This window comes from Triticum dicoccoides, chromosome 2A (assembly GCF_002162155.2).
Source record: "Triticum dicoccoides isolate Atlit2015 ecotype Zavitan chromosome 2A, WEW_v2.0, whole genome shotgun sequence".
NCBI lineage: Eukaryota > Viridiplantae > Streptophyta > Magnoliopsida > Poales > Poaceae > Triticum > Triticum dicoccoides.
In genome coordinates, this window is record NC_041382.1 from 712440792 (window position 1) to 712449731 (window position 8940).

Sequence of the window (8940 nt, forward strand, 5' to 3'; positions counted from 1 at the left end):
TGCGAAAGAAAAAAAAAACAGAAAACACGTTTTTTTGTTTCCGAGAGGCGTGGCCGTGACTCTCGCTAAAGCACAACCGTGCCTCTCGCAGAAGAAAAACCGTGACTTTCACGAAAGAAAAAAAAGAAAACACGTTTTTTCGTGAAAAAATAATTTTTTTTGAATTTTTTTTTTGATCGAAAAGCTAAGAAAGACCGGGGAAAAACCAAAACGTCGAAAAAACCCGTTAAAAGCCGAAAACGCGTGCGGAAAAATAAAAAAATAAAATCCGAAGGAAACATCCAGAGCACGACACGTGGCGAATGGCTGAGAGCGCGCCAAGTGGCGCTGATCGTTGCGAGGTTCTCGAAGGAGCGCTCGTTAACTAGTTGTTCCCATGATCAGGTTGTATATTTGCATTGCCCATATTTCTAGTTTGGATCAAATGTAGAAAATGCAACTTACGAACTTCTCGGCCACATTACACCTTTGCATTCCACCATTAGATTGGTGATTTTATTTTGTACTTAACACCCTCAACTATAGTCGTTTTCATCACAAGGCCCCTCTTATTTTGCGGAGCACACATTAAGCTTCTTTCATATGCCATTCTACTCCACATCCTCGGTCCTTTGGTTCACCACAAGTAATCTTCGCCAAAATAATTTTTTTACAATAGTTTATTTATTTATTTTGTGGAGATAAAAAATCATGGACACTTGAAAAAAAGTTATTTTACATTTCTCTTGGAAATAATCACGGACATTTCAAACAATCTTGACAAATATTTCATTGCAGTTTCCTATTTATTTCTTCGAAAAAAGATCAAGACCACATAGAAGATGCAGTAGTTTTCATCATTCATTGTTTCCACACATCACCATCGATGTAATGAAAGCAGACACGTAGATAAAACTCGACAAATCTCCACATATTCTTTTCAATTTATTATACAGTAGAAGACAGTGAACAGTGAATGAGAAATGATCACCATCGATTTTTTTTTCATGCTTCAACATCAAAATCATGAAAGCAGACAAATCAAACAACCTCAAAGAAAATTCATTGCACTTTTATTATTCCATGGTAAAAGGATCGTGAACACGTGAAAACTAGAGTAATTACCACCATTCATTTTTTCCATGCTTGAACATCAAGATCATGAAAGTAGACAAAACCAAACACTCTTGAGTAGCATTCGTTACATTCTTTCTATTGATATCACCATAAAAATACCGTGAACATGTTAAACAAAGTAATTCCATCCATTTTCCCATGCTTTATTACCAAAATTCTTCCATGGAGAACTCAAACAATCTTTACGATGTTTCATTCCCCGAAAGAACAAATTTTATACGAAACTTCTCTAGATCCTGTCATTGTAAAAATACACCATGAATAGAAAATTAAAGCTGGTTCGTAAAGCATCTTTGGACTTCTTGGAGCATTAAAGATTTCTTTCCGAACACTATGCCAAATCATGAGCCATCATGGAACCGTAACCAACTGATGTTTAGATCAAAAAAATATGAGTTGTAGTTAAGTCCGACGAAAACTAGAGAGAAAAATACGAGCATACCCAATTTTTTTTGTCAAAGCTACTCAGATTTCCAAACCCATTGAAAATTGGCATGGACATCACCCACCTAAACATCATCCATGTCAAAATTACAGATTTATTATTATTATTTTCTAGTAATTTTATTTTATTTTATTGTTCACACGCAGGAGCAGATGAGCTCAGGAGCCATTTAGCCACTCTCTTTTCCTCTTTCCCTTTTTGTTTTGGTGAATAAAGATCAATTCACCTCCTTTCTTGCAGGGACGATGTGACCATGAACGACTTTTTGTTGGACCGTCTGATTAGGGAAAACATAATTCAAGTGTATAACCAGCAAGTAAGAAGTTTTTCTTTTGGTTCCTTTCTCTCGTATTGAGTGTTCCGTTTTCTTCTCGCAGCAAGATTTCCAAAACCAACTGAAGGTAGACATGACAATCTGATTTGATATGAAAAGTAGTACTCCTTCCGGTCCTTTTTACTCTGCATATTAGGTTTGTTTAAAGTCAATCTCATTCAACTTTGACCAAGTTTATATAAAAAATTATAGACATTCACATAACAACACAAATATCATTAGATTCATCTTGAAATATATTTTTATATTATATTTATTAGATATTATAGATGCTAATAATTTTTAATATAAATTTAGTCAAAGTTATTAAAGTTTGACTTTCGGCAAATCCAATATGCAAAATAAAAAGGACCGGAGGGAGTATGTTGTTGGGACAGAGAATAGGAAAGACCCCTCCCAAGGGTTTTGGTGATCAGATATTTTCAAACTTTGCATATGCAAGTTCTGGAGAGTTTGAATCTGTACAGTGGGATTTTGGGATAAATCTGCATGGCACGTGGAATCGCAAATGCTGGTGTTTTTTCAGGCTTTACTGTCTAGCCTTATGTCACTTGATTATCTTAAATTGAAAGGCATGGTTCGTACCGGTTTCTGAACTTCCGAGTGGCTCCATTTAATATGATAACATGATATGTGATGCAGTCGATTAAGAGAAAAGTTCCACTACACCACCAGGATAACAATATCTCTACTCCTACAAAAGACTCAGTTGATGATAATGATGTGTCTGCCATCCATCATTTCTAACCATTATATCTGCATCTAACGATTGTGAAGTAAAAAAAATTAGAAAAGGAGGATGACCCCGGCCTCTACATCTGGGAGATGCATACGGCCACTTTATTGATTATTCTCGAGGACCTTACAAAGTGTTACAACAATAAGGCTGAATCCACCATCTAGGCAACATATGCCGCTACTCCTATCCATATGATGAAGGGGTGCTAGCTGGGCCACTACCCAGACCACTCACCTAATCCTACATCAAAACCCGGAATCTCCAGCCTAGCCACATACCGGGTCTAGGGCATAAACCGGTCTGACGCACTCACATGTGTCGTCTCCACCATCTTCCACTGGTCCATCTCCAAGCAGATTGAGGTGCCAACCTTGGCAGGCTCCTCCGCCATCAACGCCACCATGACACCAAATGACGACCACCACCTACGCTAGAACATCGCCAAGCAAATGGAGCGCTACCACAAGATGAAGATCAACGGTAGAATAGATAAAACGCCGCACACATTGCCGCCGCCAAACACCTCACACGCACCACAAAGTGCCCACCATGCTTCCAGGAACCCCAAGCGACGCCTTCAAGAAGGAACGCGACGAAGGTACGATGCCGTCGCCCGCAAGGGGAACTAGAGCTTTCGCCCAAATGAAGTGCACAGTGAGAAACGGGATAGGACCTCGACAAGGCCTTCAAGAAGGGAACCGACGCCCACAAGGCGCTGCCATTGTCGTGGCCTCCGCCGACGGCCAATGGTTTCCCCCGATCCCGCCCCCGTCCCTTCCACCCGGCCAACTGGCCAGGGGAGCGCACGCAGCCGGAGAAGGTGTTGGACTTCATCGAAGCAGGCACGCCAGGTGACGGGGCACCCCGACCCACCGTAGTAGACGTCCACCAAGACCTCGCCACCCGCACAGCCGAAGTCGCGGACCACCAGCTCCCACGACCGTCGCTCGTCGAGAGGCCACGCCGTCCACACCGCCCGAGGTCGCCGCCCCGGCATCCACTCACCGCGCACATCCCGTCAAAACACGGAGAACGACCCACACCGCCGCCACCAGGGAGACCATACCGTGAGCACCCAAGCCGGGTGATGAGGCAGGGCCGCGCCGGCCAGATCCGGGCGGATCCGGCGATCCCCGGCCCACCAGTCGCCATAGAGGAGCCGACCTGATCTGGCAGCCGGACCTTCCTAGGAGACCCCCACATCGGATCAGGAGGAGGGCTAGCGACAGCTCCGACAACCAACGGCCGCCACAAAGGGCCTGTGTCGGCGGCCACCAAGAGCTGGGGAGGCGGGCGGCGACGTCTGATGCGGGGTGGGGGCGCCTCCAACGTCGAGGCGGGTGCGCGGGGAAACCCCGCCGCCTCCTACCGCTGCGCGGGCGGCTGCCGGCGGCAAGGGGGGAGGAGGAGGGGAGGCGGGGGGAAATCGGCGGGCGGCTAGGGTTTCGCCCCCGAGTCGCCTGGAGCGGACGACGCGGGGAGGGAGGGCTTTGCCGGTTGAGTGGAATACGGATCTGGGACGTATTAGAATGGGTTCCGTCAATATCTGTGAAGTAAGTTGTGACATTTTTGCAACAATAGCCCACTTCTCTGCTTCAATTTGCAGAAAACTCCTTATTATCTTATAAGCAACCACATTTCTCCTTCACTTCATCAAAACAGCTTGAGAAATATATTTTGAGTGAAAAGCAATATATTTTTAATGATATATATATATATAGGGAAATGGTTGTGTACTCCTGGAAATACGTACTCTCACTCCTCATATACCACATATATGAATCTTTTATAGCTTATTATTATTTTTAATATACTTCATTAATAATTACTAGATACCTTAAAATGGATTTCATGAAAAAAAATCATGTGTGCCTCATATTTTCAAAGGTTTACATATATACTGATTTGTTTGTACGTGAAAAAGGTATATTACAAAAACTAGGTCGTAAATGATATTTTTTTTCAACAAAACTTGTATTGAGGTATCTTAGAATATTTAATGAAGTATATTGAGAATAATAAGTGGTATAATCAATGCATATACGAGGTATATTGTAGATGGGAGTACATACTCTCAAGAGTACAGAAAATGAGTCCTATATGTATGTATGTATATCAAAACAAGAGTGTTTTATTTCAAATTTGTGAACAAGTACTATTCTATTCTAGTTTAAATCCGTTGCAACGCAAAGGCGCATTGCTAGTACATACACAAATGCAGCTAGGCAAGGAGAAAGGAAGGAAAACTGTTTCCCGGCCACACGAATTTACTTATGAACTGTGTACACATTGCATATTCTTCACAGTGAGAAAGTCGCTTGCGATCAATTTGGCACGAGCCCACGGGAGCTATGCTAATCCAAGCAGACAAGCTTGCAATGATCCATGGGCGGCTCGGATACCCAGAGGAGCTCCTCGAGGTACTCGGCACCTAGGTCCTCCAGGACCACCACGCCCGCCGTCGCCGGCCGCGCGTCCTCCTTCACGGCGTTAACCCGGGGCTATTTCACAGACCCCTTGTTGGGCGACCGCCTTCGCATGCGGTGGCGGCGTTTGAGCGCGAGCACGGGCGAGCCCACGACGGCGCCGAGCGCGAGCGCGCGGAGCGACTTCCGGACGCGCTCGACGGGGAAGTTGAGCACGGCGGCGTCGCCGCGCGCGGAGAAGGCGGCCTGGTCGTAGGCCATGACGGCTGCCTCGGGGCTGCCGAAGGTGCCCAGCCACACGCGGGCGCCATTCCGCGTCGAGTCCCGTATCTCGGCCGCGAACTTGCCCCACGGGCGCGTGCGCACCCCGATCAAGTCCTTGGCAACGGGCGTCGCCGCGGGGGCTTGGTGACCGCGGCGCCTGGGCGAGCTGCCGCCGGCGGGCACAGGCGGTGCGGCAGCCCCCACGCCCACAGCCGTCATGTCGGAGGAGGACGAGCTTGAAGGGAGAGAGTTGTCAGAGCAGGAGGCATGATCCGTGGATCCGTGGAAAAGTTGCGCCGCCGTTATGGCCGCGCCGTTCCTCTCGATCCCCACACGCATCGGCAAGCCGAGGTGCAGGGACGAAGAACCTACCCCGATAGGGGCAAAGAGCACCGCGGCCAGACCGTTCGACGGCGGCGCGCTCACCTCAAAGGGAACGCGCGACCGGCGAAGGGGCCGGCAACGGTGCACGCCGGCGGAGGGGAAGCTGCCGCGCGTCTCTGCTCTCTACTCTCTCTCTCACTCGCGAACAGACAGGAGGGGGAAAAGGAAGGGGACAAGAAGGCGGCCGGGCGCGGCGCGGTGGCGCGACGCCGTCACCGGCGGCCGGGGCGAACTCCTCTTTTCCTGCTGTCTCCGGCGAGGAGAACAACAACGAGCGCGCGAAGGGGAGCAGAGGGCTTGGCAGCGCCTCTTTCTCGCTCTCTCTGCCATAGGAGAAACAGAGGAGGGGAACAAGAGCAGGCTCGCGCGCAACGGTGGCCGCTCGATGCCGTCGCCGGCGGCAGGAAAGAGACTCGCCGGCGCCTAGCGGACAGGAGCAGAAGATGGCTCCGCCGCGCCCTTATCTCTCTCTCTCTCTCTCTGACTTTGGAAAAGAAGAAGAAAAGGGAAAGGGGAAAGGAAAGAAAGCCGCGTCGCGGCGCGGTAGCAACCACCGCCGGCGGCCGGGTAGTCACCGTCTTTGGCGATCGAGAGAGAGACAGAAGGGTTGAGGCGAACGAGAAGAATGGGGGCGCTAGGTTTCGATCGGGAGGAACCCTCCCAGTTTTCTTCTAGCGAAATCGGCGCTGGACCGTCCGATCCTGATCGACGGTCACCGGCGAAACCCTAGCAGCAGACCGGGCCAATGGGCTGAAAGTGTGCGTGGGCCGAGGAGCTCGGGCGGCCGAGCGGCGCTCGCGCAGCAGGCTGCTGGACTGGGCCGGTTTCGGCCAGAAGTGGCCCGCACGGCGCGCGCAGTCCAGGCCGAAGGGGCGCGGCTACTGTAAAGTTTTTTCTTGTTCAGTTTTGGGCTAATTATAATACAGTTTTTTCTATTCAAATTATTCAGAGAAAATTTTTGTTTAGAAAATAGAAAAGTAAAAGTAATGCTTCTGAAAAGCAAAAAGTTCATGATTTTTTTTCTATTCATGTTTTTTTCGCTGTAAATAAAAATCAAAGCGTTTTTAAAGGTGAATAAAACTAAAGAAAAAGATTAAATTGTTGCTTCTCTAATGCAATTTTGAACCAACCGGTTAAAATTGCTTAGAGAGTAAAAGAGTACAGAATTATTTCTGAATAGAATATTGTAATGTTTCCGCTGCAAAGAAAAAGTTTTATCCTCCAATTAATTTGGAACCAACGGGAAAATTTAATTGGAAGAACTGTTCTTAGCAAAGTTTTTTCACTTATGGGTGAAATCAGATTGAGGTAGCTTCTGCTATGACAGTACAAAGATATTTGATTAAATTTTAATTATGGTATTGTTATTTTCTGACCAACGTTGATGATGACAATATTAAAATTCAATGAGTCTTATAGTTAAAAGTTCAAACCTCTGATAAATTTTGTATCAAAGTGATCAATTTTCAGAGAACAATTAAAGATAAAGAAATGCTCTTGAACTAGAGAAATGTATAATTCTTGTTTCCGCTGCAATAAAGTTGATGATGATGATTATTTCTGAGCAAAGTTGTTTAATAGAAATACTATTATCACATTGTTTATGAATTATATGCATTATTTCCATTTTCGCCCAACGGTGATATGGAATTAATGTAGAAGAATGAGTTTTATTCTAATTCTACCAGAACGATGATTTAGAGTATAAAAAGGAAGTTTTGCAAAAGTTTAGTGTGCATATTTTTTAACCAGACCAACGTAGGGTTATTTTTATGCTCATTATTGTTGATTATTGACTAAGTTTTCTCAGACTAAAAGGTTTCCATGCTTTCATTCATGAAAGCGAATGGTTGGGTACTTGTGACCCGAAAGATGACCAAGAAAGATTATAACGTGAGATAGTATATTGTTGAAATATGCCCTAGAGGCAATAATAAAAGCATTATTATTATATTTCCTTGTTCATGATAATTGTCTTTATTCATGCTATAATTGTATTATCCGGAAATCGTAATACATGTGTGAATAATAGACACCAACATGTCCCTAGTAAGCCTCTAGTTGACTAGCTCGTTGATCAACAGATGGTCATGGTTTCCTGACTATGGACCTTGGATGTCATTGATAACGGGATCCCATCATTAGGAGAATGATGTGATGGACAAGACCCAATCCTAAACATAGCACAAAATTGTATAGTTCGTTTGCTAGAGTTTTCCTATGTCAAGTATCTTTTCCTTAGACCATGAGATCGTGTAACTCCCGGATACCGTAGGAGTGCTTTGGGTGTGCCAAACGTCACAACGTAACTGGGTGATATAAAGGTATACTACGGGTATCTCCGAAAGTGTCTGTTGGGTTGACACGGATCAAGACTGGGATTTGTCACTCCGTATAACGGAGAGGTATCACTGGGCCCACTCGGTAATGCATCATCATAATGAGCTCAAAGTGACCAAGTGTCTGGTCACGGGATCATGCATTACGGTACGAGTAAAGTGACTTGCCGGTAACGAGATTGAACGAGGTATTGGGATACCGACGATCAGATCTCGGGCAAGTAACATATCGATTGACAAAGGGAATTGCATATGGGGTTGCTTGAATCCTCGACATCGTGGTTCATCCGATGAGATCATCGTGGAGCATGTGGGAGCCAACATGGGTATCCAGATCCCGCTGTTGGTTATTGACCGGAGAGTCGTCTCGGTCATGTCTGCATGTCTCCCGAACCCGTAGGGTCTACACACTTAAGGTTCGGTGACGCTAGGATTATAGGGATATGTGTATGCAGTAACCCGAATGTTGTTCGGAGTCCCGGATGAGATCCCAGACGTCACGAGGAGTTCCGGAACGGTTCGGAGGTAAAGAATTATATATAGGAAGTGCTATTTCGGCCATCGGGACAAGTTTTGGGGTTATCGGTATTGTACCGGGACCACCGGAAGGGTCCCGGGGGTCCACCGGGTGGGGCCACCTGTCCCGGGGGGCCACATGGGCTGTAGGGGGTGCGCCTTGGCCTACATGGGCCAAGGGCACCAGCCCCAAGAGGCCCATGCGCCTAGGGTTTCAAGGAGGAAGAGTCCTAGGAGGGGAAGGCACCTCCTAGGTGCCTTGGGGGGAGGGAAACCTCCCTTAGCCGCCGCCCCCTAGGAGATTGGATCTCCTAGGCCGGCGCCCCCCCCTTGGCCCTCCTATATATAGTGGGGGAAGGAGGGCTTTTTTATCCACG

At 46.7% G+C, this 8940-nt stretch overlaps 1 pseudogene; it reads right to left on the reverse strand.

Moving 5' to 3' along the window:
* Nucleotides 1-4784: 4784 nt before the first annotated feature.
* LOC119352002 lies at nucleotides 4785-6334 on the reverse strand (annotated as a pseudogene).
* Between the last annotated feature and the right edge of the window lie 2606 nt (nucleotides 6335-8940).